Below are 14,005 nucleotides of genomic sequence, written 5' to 3' on the forward strand. Positions count from 1 at the left end.
TCTTAGTTAAAATTCTCACTAATCCTTTAAGACTTTGCGTGTATTTAATAGTAGTGTTTTCATGATTTGGGAAGTGGAGGTGGGGGGTGAGGGGGTAGTGTCACGTTGTGATACTAAACCCAAGGAATCCTGCAAAGTATTCACGCTCGGTTTTGGAGTGACATCTCTGTTGTATCACTCTGTATATCCTCTAAGATCAAGTCTTCCAGAATGTTTGCTTCTCAAATATTACAGCTTGAATGTCTTGGTACAACCCAGTTGTTTCTCTTGCAGAGGGGTCGGGCAGCGTTGCTTCCAGTCTTTATAAACATATTTCTTCCAGGGAATTTTGAGTCTGACACAGGTTGCCCTGTAGAGACTGGGAGGGTGTACTCAACCTCCAGCTCTGCAAAAGCAATGAGATCTGTTGTAGAGGGACTCAAGGCTTGTTGAGAACTTTTGCAATCTGGAGTTTTCACTCTTCCACTCTTTATCTCTCAACAATGCACAAACATCAGTAAATGAATTTGCTTCCTTCTGCCCCATCAAAGTGTTATGAACTCTTTCTGTACTGTCTCGATAAATTATTTATCATATTGAGAGCTATAAGACATTTGTGACACAAACACTCTTCTTCCTGCATTTATTCTTTCATTAGGGAAGTATCAAGTCAACAATATTCCTATTTTGGCTCTATTGGGACATTGAACAGAATGGCACTGATGAGCAACTTAGCCCCCAAAGAAGTTGGGGCTTAATTATAACTAAATTCAAACATTTCAAACTTTCTCTCCTTTCTCAGATCCTTGGGCTTTCCTTTAGATCCGTCACTCAGTGCTTCATTAGCTATGTTCTATTTCCCAGCATCTTGTCATTTATGATATTAAAATACATGATCATGAATCTGCCTAGAGGAAGTTTTAAATAAATCTTTGCACATTTGCAAATTCAGGTGAACATATAGTTCCTAATATCCTGCATAGCTAAATGATAAATAATTGTCATTGACTTCCCTCATTTTTAAATTCAGTGACAAAAAGCTTGTCATACATTTGAACAGCAGAAAGAGTAACAAGGCACAGCAGAATACAGTTATTTGTTGTGTTTTGTGGGTGGTTTTTTATGGTGGATATCTAATAAATTTTTACACCTTGTTAAGAGCATTTATCCAGGGAATTTTTAAGGGGAAAATCAATGGTAATTGTGTAAAATGTGATGTTTAATTATTGTCTTTAGTCAGTGGCATATTGGGAATACTGGTCTGAGGTGTGCCAGCCAGACAGTGCAGCCTAGAGTCAGCCTTGAATGGGTGAACTTTTTCATGTCCAAGGAAACTGTGTGGTGTTAGGAGCAGAGATGTCTCTGCCATCATTTGCCTGGCGCTGATAACACCGGGCAGTGAATATCCCCAGGTCACTGGTCTCGGTTGTAGGTTCTTTGGACTTCAAATGGAACCGGTCCTTGAAGGGCTGAACAGTAGCCTATGAACCGGAAAGCAAAAAATTTAGTTAATAATTGGTCACAAACAGAGAAAAAAAGTGTGGGAGAAACGTAGTGTGACAGTCAAGGCCGAGCACAGCCAGATGGAGTGTAATCATTTATAGGAGCCTCGCTGGGGACTGGGACGGATTTTAGAGGAGGCCACATGTGACTGTTAAATTGGCTTCAACAAACCAAAATTTAATTTTTAATTGAAAATCTTTTTTTTTTATCTAAAGCACTCAAATTTTTTCAGATAAAATAAGTAGAAAAAGAACTTTCAGTTTAGAATATAAAGCTGGTTTTTTTCCACAGCAAGTAACTGCCTCCTACGTTTTTTTTTCCTGAAACTATTATTCTCCAATTAAAAAAAAGCAGTTAATAATGAAATATAATCTAACAATTATGCCAAATTCTCTTGTTCATTTAAATCTTGAGGTGGTGCAGTATTGTGCTGACTGGGTCTGAGTCTCATGCCGCTTCAAAGACTGCTTTGCAAAGAGCAAAGATGAGTTTGGTTCTTGTCAAGTGACTTTTGTTTTCGTCAAATTTTAGCCCTTATTGGGGATAAAACAGCCTGTGGTTTTTAGGTGTCTTAGCTCTAGTGGCAAATTCTCTGAGTTTTCCTACTCTTTCTCCTTCTATGAGATTCCACATCTCAACATTCATTGCAGCGAATTGGTATTATTAGTACTCCAACAACTCAAACCGAGAAACAAGGCTGTATTGTGACAACTACAAGACAGTGTGTGTCCCAGAGCCATTATGGCCTAAACAGTCTATCTGAAGGATAAGCAGGGAAACAGACACACTTGTGAGAGTAATTCAATGCCAGAGATGCTTGGTAGATCAGTCTGGGTTTGCTCTGTAACAAATCGCAGTCTTGCTCACCGAGTCCCTCCATTTCCTTCCAAGAGAATCTGCACAGATCATGACTTTGGCACCCATCTTCTGAATTGCCAAGAAAATTATGAAATGGGTGCTAACTATGGTATCTGAGTGCAAGTAAAGGCCTTTAATATCCCATATGTTGCTACCCTAAGTAATTCCAACAAGGTAACTGGTTAATTACATATTTCTATCTAAATACTTGTGTAATTTTAAAGGACTATTTTTCCCAAGGTGGTCATAAACTGCAAAGATAGATAGCATTAGGCAATTACCATTTTGAAGAATAGGTGTTGTCACCATTAAAAGTGGGTACTTAGGACATATAATAGCAGTGTCACATTCATCACAGCGTCTAAGAGACAGGATGCTTAAATGCAGTGAGAAGGCTATTAATGCAGAAAGGTTTTAAAACTGCCATCAGATCTCTTGTAGTCAATACTGGTGCTTTACATAAAAATTGCTTGCACTCATGATAAGGTAACTTGTCTGAACTCAAATCATTGGAGAACAATCAAATATGATAAATGATTGCCAGGTGCTGCCATTTTCAAAGTAGAGACACAAACTTAAGATAATAGAGCTAAGACAGTTGACAGAAACTTCAAGAGGGTGACCCCTTCAAGTATTGTGTGATTCCTGACATTCAGTCAATGTAAATTATACCTGATTTTTATAGGCAATAACAGGTTTATTTTCAATACATCCAGAACCATCTATCTATATGTGGTAGACACAGTCTATACTGAAAAACAGCGTTATATATCTAACTTATCCATAATTATTATTTAAAATAGCTACACTCATTATAGAGACTGCCATAAAATATTATCAGACCATCTGTACAGAGCAATTTCAGTTGTTGTTAACTTTGTTCATGGTCGAGGGTGCACAGCACTGTTGCAAATGATGCCTGAGTGAAGTTCAAATTCAATGCATTAGTAGAGTAGGCATTTAAAGTGAAGGATAATTTTGATTTTAGAATACAAAATTGTTATGAATATTGTATACTTTTATGTTCAGGAAATTTCCATGAGCTCTATGCAGCAGGGTGAAAATATACCTAATCTTTTCAAAAAGAAAGGAAACACCTGTTTGGGGACCAATTATGAACTTCATAGAACTATCAGTCCTAATTACTAAATAGCTACAGGATTCTCATTTAAGCAAAATCAGCCATACTTGAAAACTAAACTTAGAATGTAAATGATGCAATCATTCATAATTCATTCTGCCACAGTACACAAAAGCAGAGCCTACAGTAGGCTGGTTTTAAATCTTTTGTGCAAGTTAATACAGCAAATACTAGATTTTTAAAAGCTGTTAGGGAAAAATAGACCTTTAAGGGTACTATTTTTTATCCAACATTTTAAAACCAGTCTTAATCTTGAATGCATCTGCTTTAAAAGAAAGACTTAGCGGAAAAGGCAATGTTATAAGCAGTCTGTCTTTGAGGAGTGTGATCTATGTTTGCTGCTTAACAGAAATATTAGCTGCTCATTAAAGAATGTTGTATTACCATTTGCAAGACCCATACTTACTTGTAACTGGTAAGTTAAATCTTGAATCTGGCAGCAGATAATATCTACTGCCCATACATTAGTGGAATCAATGATCCAAGGTAATCCAAGGATAATTTCTCAGGCAAGCTAACTGAGGGCAAGACCTCAAGATCTCAAATACAGCTACAGCTCTCCTGGGGAAGAAGAGAAGACTCTCAATATCAATCCTTGATTTGCAGGTCTCAGCCTTTTTGCAGGCTAGAATGACCACACAAATTGGTTGTCCAAGCTCAGGCTGAGATTTGCTGCTGTTACCCATCTCAACGGGAACTCATTATAAAAACTGAATATCAATTCATATTCCATGTCATTTTTATGTGAAATTACTTTTTGCGCTCAAATAAATACCCCCCTATGTACGCAAAAATATTAACCCCACAGAAAGTTGGTTACTTAGTACAATACATTCCAAAGCAGCAATTCTATGGTTGATAGTGTTCACTCATCATGTGCAAATTTTAGGTGGAGCTCAGAAGTTTAATGTCTATGGTATTTCTGTGTACCAGTACTAAATACTTTGTAAGCCACTAATAATCCTGTGAGTACCTTGGGAAAGAATTTGCAGTAAAAAATATATTAATGAAATTTAGTTCTTCTTTCTGTTTGCAAATTGCTTGAACAGATTGTGAGATCTTTTTATTTGTTTGCCACCAGTTATTCTTTATCAAATATTATGGTGAGGAAAACTGAGCCTACTGGTTGATCACAAATTGTTTGCTGATGTTGTAAATATACATATAAATATAATGTACTCCTAAACGTATAATAATATCATATGCCATCTGTGTGATCCTTCGCTTCAGAAAATATTAAATTTCCTGTGCCTTAACCTTTTTTCAAAACAGAATGTTCCATTTCTCCAAAATCGCTTTCCACAGACATTCCTAGCAATAAAACTGTTTCTCATGTGGATTCTACACTATCTATCCATTTGGAGTGTGTCTGTCTCACAGTAACAGTGTCCAATGTAGGGCCGATCAGATCCGTGCTGGGCCGGCAGTCTCAGCGGTCGTATGTATATAACGCTCATCAGGATGACCGGATACATACTACCCTGAAAAATCTCTTTGTCATTAAAGCTTATATAGGACCTTCTGCTTACTCTTGTTTACTCCTGATTGTAGAACTCAGGTCTGGTAATATCACATATTGCTTCCGTCTTTTTATTCGCACTGGCAAATCATATTAAGTGGAGCCTTCTTGCAGGGGGTGCCTGTATGAGTACATCTTTGGTTGAAGATAGACAGTAATAAAGGGAGTTCCAGACTGCAGCAAACCATGGACTCATGTCCTTCCTGTCATATTGAATACCTATATATATACTCAAGCTTTTACTTGAAGTAAGGTTTGGGAGGAGTTGAATTTATAAGAATTCATAGAAGGATGTGGGCCTGTTGGAGCAGTTCCAGGGGAGGCCACAAAGATGACCAGAGGGCTTGAGCACCTTTGCTATGAGGACAGGCTGAGAGAGTTGGGTTTGTTCAGCCTGGAGAAGAGAAGGCTCTGTGGAGACCTTATAGCCCATTCCACTATCTAAAAGGGCCTACAGGAGAGATGGGGAGGGACACTTTATCAGGGAGTGTAGCAATAGGATGAGGGATAACAGTTTTAAACTGAAAGAGGGGAGATTTAGATTAGATATTAGGAAGAAATTCTTCACTATGAGGGTGGTGAGACACTGGAGCAGGTTGCCCAGAGATGTTGTGGATGCCCCATCCCTGGAGGTGTTCAAGACTTGTTAGGTTGATGGTTGGACTAGATGATCTTTAAGGTCCCTCCCAACCTAGACAATTCTATGATTCTAAGGCCAGGCTGGATGGGGCTTTGAGCAACCTGCTCTAGTGGGAGGTGTCCCTGCGCATGGCAGGGGGGTTGGAACTAGATGATCTTTGAGGTCCCTTCCAGCTCTAACCATTCTATGATTCCCTAGAGGGTGTGCTGAGATTTTTAATTTAACTCTGATTACTTCAACAAACACAATGCATTTTCATTTTCAGGGCAGGAAAAGCAATGTTTAATTTAAACTTAATCCCACATTTTGAAAATCTGCAAATTATTTTAACTCTGTTACTGGTTGCTTTAGATTTCATTAAAGAATAATGGCATGAAAAAATAGCAAGCCACAGCATTCCTTCATAATTTGAAAATACAGCATTACAGAAAATCGAATTCAATTGTTCAGAGGTTCAAGGAAATGTTTCTGTGGACAATAATTTATACACCAAGAAAGAAAACCCCATTGTCCATTTAGAAGGGTTAAAGGTGAGAAAGTGGGAATATAAACTATGCTATGCAATCAGATTCTTGACATAATTGCATTTGGTTTTGCATTTTGTGTGCAAAAGCCACATAAAATCATGTGTTGTAAGACTAGTATTTACTTTAAAGAAATCTTTCTGCATGTGCATTGGAAAACATGAAAGAAACTATATAAAAGTTTGACACTTCACACGTTTAACCATTTATGAGTTGTTTATCAATATTTTATTAACTATTGCTTAAAGGAACAAATTCAAAGAATGTAAGTGATCTTTAGTTTAATGATTTAACATATAAGCTGTATAAAATTATGAAACGTGCTGATTGCTATGGTACACATGCATTTCTCTGTTGGAATAGATGGGAAAGTAACATAATACACATTGCATTCTGTTGCATGAAGAATGTCATTCCTTTTGGATCCTTTTAAGCCTGTCCAACTTGTTTCTTCTACAGACTTAATTTCCTACCCTTGTTCTTTCTTATTGGATGGCATTCTTTGCTTGTGGTAAAAATGCATCCAGAAATTGAATCACCACCTTTTTGAAAGTGGGTAACCTTTTTAAAAGTATCTGTTGCAATTACAGCAGTTGAACTGTGACAGATTTTGAAATATTGTGAAAAAATATTGCTATTTCTGCCAGCAGGAAGTGTTTCATTAATGCCAAAGCTGTAGAGAAAATAGAGCTCAAATTCATATTGTATAGGGTATTTTTACCACCTTGTATAACATACACTATACATCATAATCTCTCCCTAATTTCTGACTTACTCTATAGGATATACACTTTCATAAACCATTCATAATAATAATAACTAAAATAAATAGTGGTTGTTATTTTTACTGTGATTGTTTTAAAATGTCAGGTAAGTATAACAGATTGTGCTGTTTCTCTGTGCAGACTCTGTAACAAATTCTCAGTAAAGGGAGTACCACTGAAGTTTCTGAAACATATCAAATCATTTGTGTGATTGGAACACTAAAATCTGATTGTAATCTAAGAAATGGTAGAAAAAAAATCTGAGGACGGCATGTAATATTAAGGACACTTAAAGGTATAAACAACTCAGAAGAGAAGAATCTGGGAATATTGCAGATAAATGAGTTAGCTAGAAAATTCCAAAGGCTCACCTTTGACAACATGTACAGATTGTCAAATCTAACTAAAGAAGAGATGAGCATGTCATTAGCACATAACTGAAGAAGAAAAATAAGGGATTTATGGGTGAATTGGTTTGGGAAAAAAATGCTAGAAGTAGCACGCAAACAGTAACAAGAGATCTTTAAAGTTCCTGATAGTTTTCTATTAAAAAGCCCATTTGCCCAAAATCAGACTTCTTTTTTTACCTAAAATTTTTCGTGTGCACATACATGACAATCACAACAGTTATCTTTCAAAAGGGGAAAAGGTTTCACTGGTGAAAAATACGATCAGGACCAAAAAAAATTACAGTGTGAGAATGAAAATTCATCATCAAATGAGGATACTGTCAGTGAGTTTTGGCAGGTCTAAAGGGGAAGCCTGAATCTTTTCTATAAAGGTGTAGATACACGTATAAAATCTCTGCCACTGAAACTCATAGATGAGCCAAAGATTCGAAGAGCAGTAACAATGAAGACAGGATGTCCGCACACAAATAATATAATTAACCCCAGAGCTGTCTTGAAGAATTGCTTTTAGACAGGCAGATGTAAAGTTACTCATCCAGGGTTGCAGAAAGGTGGCGAAAATACGTAAAATGAGATTACATCTTTAGAAGACAGCAAACATATATATCCAAAGTGTGTCTTAGAGGTATCCAAACAAGCCAACTCATCACTGCATATATGGCAAAACAGAGTTCTAAACAATCTAATTTATCCTGCCAAGAAGTTTGACAAAAAGTACCCAGAGTATCTCCGTGATGCACTACAGTCTATAATACTGATGTACTCATATATTTGTAGATACTACTTTCGTACCTAGAAGAGATATTTTTCTAATCATGGGTTGTTTCTGGTTGTTTACTAGACTCCTTAAAGTTCTGTACTCTCTCCTCTCTTCCTCTAGGCAAGAGAATTGAAATAGGTACTTTTCATCTTCAAAAATCTACCCCAAATCTCTGCCTCTGTCAAAACTTTGTACAAGGCCTGGAATCTGTGCCGGGATTGCAGATAACTACTATTTTCTCTGTGAATTTATCCCTTTGCTTTGGACATGTGAAATAACTCCAGGTGCAGACACAGAAAAGGCTAACTTTTAACAATGTAGCCTAAAATATATTTGCCTGTGTTTTCTCCAATCTCTATTGTAGAACTAACAGCCTCTAGTTATAATGCTAGCATCTAAGGTCTAATTCAGGGGCTTCTGTTGTCTAACTTGTCAAAGTGTAGGTATTACATCTAACATAGTGGATATCTTTGTTTTGAGATCTTAGCTGCTGTTTCTTTCATGGTTCAGGTAATATTAATGTTCGATGGGTTTATTTAGATTACATTAATCCGTTCATGTCTGTGCTCATTTGGGTTTGCACTAACAATAATTGAACAAAACATGTTTGTAGGCTCGTTTGCCTTTTACATATCTCTCAGTTCTTACATTTATCAAATTATTTTTTAAACTTGTCTTTTGAGAAATGTTTTTTCTTGGATCTAGTTCACTAGGGTAGCTGATTTGTCTACTGTAATGGAATGTTCTCCTTTAAAAGGTTTGAGAATAGAGAATTCGGAGAATTTTGCCGGTTTCTCTGTACTATCCTGTGGAATTTTGGCAAGAATCACTTAAACTAACTTCATGTCTAGGCAGATTTTATTGCAAAGCTGGTTGTATATCAGCATTTACTATCTGAATTATTATTAAGTCACAGCGTCTTTTAAAACAAGACAGAATAGTTGCCCTTTTACTGGTATTTTATGCCCTGAATATGAAATAAGTTTTGACTTCCACTTTCATACCCTTTTTAAATCTGAAGTATTATCACAAGAATAACAAGCCATTGTGTGTCATTATCTGCTTGGGAACAATTCTGCTATTAATGTCTACTTATATTCTGCAATCTGAAGCAATTTCATGTGCGTTCACTGAGCCTGAATCTCTAGGACTCTGAGTTTGATAGAATAAAATTTCATTACAACTTTGCTTAAGGATAAATTATGTTAGTTAAAGGTAAATAAAATGTACCATTAGGAAAGAATCAGGCCATTCAGTTTTCTTTGCAAAACTTTGTTGTATTCCCTTTTTTACAGATATTCTATCTTCTGCTTACTTTACATATTTGAGTTAACATTGCAACTCTAAGAACTACAGAGTTCAGATTTTTTAAATGAAAGTTGAAATTTCCAAACATTATTCTGTAAAAAGAATCGAATTGTTTTTCCGTGATATCAGGGCATGTAGAGATTCACTTATATCCTTGCCTGTTCTAAGTTGGAATACTTTATATGTATATTGTTCCACCATGACATGGAGTGATATCTGAGACAGAATGGCTAGTGTAGATAGAAAGATCAAGAGAATGTGGCTATTTATTTTCTGATACCAAGAAGGAGAAGTAATGAGGGAATAGGTATTTAAGTTACAGACCTAAGAATTCTGCCATCCCCACTTAAAATTATGGAGATACTAAAATTTTCTAGGTAGAGATTAGATTGTCTGAAGGACGCCCATTTCCTGGTTAAAGTAGAGGAGGTTTTGATTGGTTTGGATTATTATTAAGACTAATACATAGGTTTTAAAGCAGTGCAAAAACAAGGTCAGCTAAATTTTGCAGAAAAAAGATCACATCAAAACCAACACACAGTGCAGAAGAGATAAACAGTTCCATGTAAAGAAGTTCAGGTATCAGGACAAGGACAGAGACACAAAGCCTAAACCAGTGTATCTGCAGCAGAGAGAAACAAAAAAATGCTAACAGAAGATGAAGAATTGTGGGGTAAAACCAAGGACTTCATATTCTACTGCAATAACTATCCAAGAAAAAGGGAAAACCAGCAGCACCTGCAGTGCTTAAGAAAATTGGGAATTCCAGGGAGCAAGAGGATATCTGCCATGTGACCTTAACTGCTTCACAAACTCTTGATTTGAATGCTCTGCAGGAAAAAAAAAAAAAAAGCTGCTATATTTGCAATCGGGCTATTAGATCACAAACCAATTCAATTGCAGCTGAATCATGGGACTAGCTGCAATATGAGCCCCAGAAATATTGATAATATTACAAATATTACACTAGAGAAATGTAGCTGAGAGCTGGTGATATACAGTATATGTACTCTGAGCCTGTAAGCAAAAACAAGCTGTTAATAAGAAATCTGTGAAACAAGCAACGTTATCTCTTGGAGTCTGTAACAGCTGACAGGCAGCAATACCTTGCTGAGCGAGAGAGGAGCCTGAAAAAGGGCAATTTGCTCGCCAAGCGCCATCAAAAATACTCCAAACTGAAAGAGGGAGGACAAGAGCATCCCAGCATGATGGGGATCATCCTCTCTTCCAGCAGGCCTAATAAAACAATTGAAGAAGGAACGGGCATATCTTCAAAGAAAAGGTGGTGTTATATTTTCTGAAACAAGCACAGTGTGGATCTGCCTACAAGCAGTGATGACAAAGTTTTTTGGTAAGCTAGAGACTGGCGTTGGCTCAGAAACACCCAATAGTGGAGAGTAAGAGCGTTAACGAACAGCCCCTGAGGGGCTTTTGCCATTCAGGGCACATTCAGGAGGGATTTTGTGTTAAATGATACAAGCTGTCCTGTCACTTCACAAAGTTTTCTTCGTCCTGTGGTGGGTTCCTCTGAATACATATAACTACAGATGCTTCCAGGAAGCATTCTAGTTTACACTGAACTTAGTATAAACTAAACAAGGCACTTTCCAGGTGTTAAGATCGGAGTAGATAATAGTTTTATTTTAGGAGATGGAAAAGACAAGGAAAAAGTTGTGCAGTACTATGATGTTGTTACTGTTACTTCTAACTAGGAAAAGAAAGAACACACTGAGTAGAGAAAAGCTGATGTTTCCCTAACTTGGACAGTTGATTTCTTTTTCCATCCAAACCCTAAGAAAAGTACCAGAAGTATCACCATAAGAGTGGAAAGCACCTTAACACTCTGGGCTCAGTTCACCTTCTTGTCAGTGATTTGCATCAATATTCCTGTATCCAGGGCGAGTGTCATCCGTGAGGCTGCAAAGCAGCTTCTCTTGCTGGAGCCCTGTTGAACTCCATATGGAAATAAATGCTGATTGAGAAGTACAAGCAGGACTCTCGTCTCCTAGTTCTCACCTGAGAGGAGACTCTGATCTAATTCCCACTCCAGTTAATGTTATTTATACATATTGAAATAGTATTGGCAGGAAGATAATCTCCTCTTCCTTCATTTTACATCCCCAAATAACTTAGTAGACCAACAGCGAGAATTCAGATTCACTCAGGCAGAGAACAGAACCAGACCTGGATCTCCTACACGCTTCAAAATTTACCAGCCTTTAAGAAACAAGAAGCAGAAAGATTGATGAAACAACTCTGGGCATTTGTGAATATTATCCTGAAAATACCCCAAGAAACAATTCAGAAAAGATAATGCGAATCTGTAACTATTTGAGGGTACTGAGTGAAACTGCATCTTTGTTGAATTTAGTGCATAGAAAAAAATAATTCCCCCAGCTTTTATCTACAATTTTGTTTAAAGGGAACTAAGGATAAATTCCAGGCAATTTAATCACTGATATTATAAGGCAGACACATGCTCACAACTTGAAACAAAGATATTCTCAAGAAGCAGCAGGAGAGGGAGGAGCATTCTATTTTCCAGTAATGAATGTTGAATTGAGACCATTTATGGGACGGTATAAGAAGTGCAAAGAGGATAGTGGTTGACTGTGAAAAGAGATTTCTGCCCTATGCCAAGGGGACTACAGGATACAAATACACAAAGCTGACCTGGCTCCAGGAAATTCAGGCAAGAATTGTAATCAGAAAACTAAAGGTACTACAGGCTACTGAGATGCTCTGTTCAGACAACATTACACTGCAGTGAAATGTGAATGATTGTTGCCAAATGGGAATTTCAGCAGAATATATCTTCTTAGTCCCTTCAACGCCGTCTGCAGAGTCAGCGGGAATGGCAGCCAGGAGTCGGGTGCTGATGGCAGACCGGAGGGAAACGGATCCCTCTCTGACAGTACTGGACCATCACAACTCACCAAAGTTTATAACACAGCCTGTGCTGAAACTGATGGGCTCCCAACAGGGTTCTCTTTCCTCTCTGATGACTATGGCCCCTGTGATGGGTTGACCCTGTCTGGCTGACAGCCACCCACCCAGCTGCTCTCTCACTCCCCTCCTCAACAGAGCAGGGGGAGAAAATAAGATGGAAAATCTCCTGGGTTGAGCTGAAGAAAGGGAGATCACTTACCAATTACTGTCATGAGAAAAACAGACTTGATTTGGGGAAAATTAATTTAATTTCTTGCCAATTAGAGTTGGATAGAGAGACAGAACAGGGAGCCTTAGTGCTTCAGGTTGTCTGGAAGAGTAGGTAGAAATGGGGTTTGAAAACTTGCAAGATGCCACCAAGAAAAATTAAAGCAACAACAATGCTGAGGCAAATCCCTTCCTTCTCCCCGCCCAGTAATAACACAGTGACAGAATGAACAACCACACATGTTTTTTAAAGGAAAGAGTGCCCAAATCGAGTGAGGGGCACTGGGGTGAAGGGCTGTGGAGAAGGCTGTCCCTCAGCTGGGCACTGGGCTGGCAGGCAGAGCTCAGCAGAATGGCTGCAGCGCTGGACCTGCATGGCCACTGATGGAAAAGGAAGGAGATTTCGTAGGAGATAGCAGAAAGTCAGCCCCCCTGCTTATGGGTTGCAGCCAAGCTGCTGTTGCAGAATCTGAGAAACACAACTGTCACTAGAGGACTTCCAGGAGAGAAAAATCAGAGTATATATTAGTGTCCTTGTGCCCACACAAGTATCACTTTCTTCTCTAGCAATCAGTCCCCTTCCTTATTTGTGGAGGAACCTGTACCTGGAGAAGGGTGATGATTTTCTTAACAGATTATGCTTGAAGTTAAGCTGCAAAATATTTTCTTTTCTGTATGCTTTAGCTTCCGTTTATTTCCAAAGGAAATATCTAGGTTCTGAACTCAGGTTAAAACTGCCCCGGTCATCAATTTAGTGGCTTCTTTGGTTTTGTTTGGTTTTTTATTTGGGTTGGGTTTTTTGTTGGGTTTTTTTTTTCCCCATGAAAATTATAGTAAAACAAAGAGATTCAGACTAGACGTTATGTTGCAATTCCCAAAATACGAGATTTCAATAAACAATAGCAGCAAAACAGAAGCTGAAAAAAAAAACCAACTTAAATTTATATTTGTTTCAGATTTAAAGCCAACTTATCTCTGCTGTTGGCTGAGACAGACAGTATTCTGAAAAGTCATCGTTGCGAAATCTGCAACGACGCAAAACCAAACCAAAGGATTTTGGTTTCGCACCAAAGTGAAAGACTAGGAGTGGTGTTGGTGCGCTCGGACCCCCCGGGAGCGACCCCGCGCTGCCCGCTCAGCTGCGCCAGGGACGGAGCGGGCCCCGCGGGGGCAGCGCCCGGTGTCCGCCCGCAACCGGAAAGTTGGCCAGGATGCAAAGCAGGAAAAGTGATTTACTTTCCAGCGGAGCATCTCTGCTTGGTGCCTTTCCCCGCAGCCGAGCGAAATGACCTCTTTATTGACTGCTGAAGAGCATTCGCGATGTCGGCTGGAGCCGAGGCGGGAGGTGGCCGGGGCGGCTGGGCCGCATCTCGGGGAATCCACCCCGGTCCCTTCCCGCCCCGGCGGTACCCACCGGCCGAGGGGGGCTGCGTTACCGGAGGG

At 38.6% G+C, this 14,005-nt stretch overlaps 1 protein-coding gene across 11 annotated transcripts in view; it reads left to right on the forward strand.

Moving 5' to 3' along the window:
* The window catches only part of SEMA6D (sema domain, transmembrane domain (TM), and cytoplasmic domain, (semaphorin) 6D), a 382,134-nt gene that overhangs the window by 137,639 nt on the left and 230,490 nt on the right, over nucleotides 1-14,005 (forward strand). The window lies entirely within an intron of this gene.

This window comes from Calidris pugnax, unplaced genomic scaffold (genome assembly GCF_001431845.1).
Source record: "Calidris pugnax isolate Ruff unplaced genomic scaffold, ASM143184v1 scaffold70, whole genome shotgun sequence".
NCBI classification, from domain to species: Eukaryota; Metazoa; Chordata; class Aves; order Charadriiformes; family Scolopacidae; genus Calidris; species Calidris pugnax.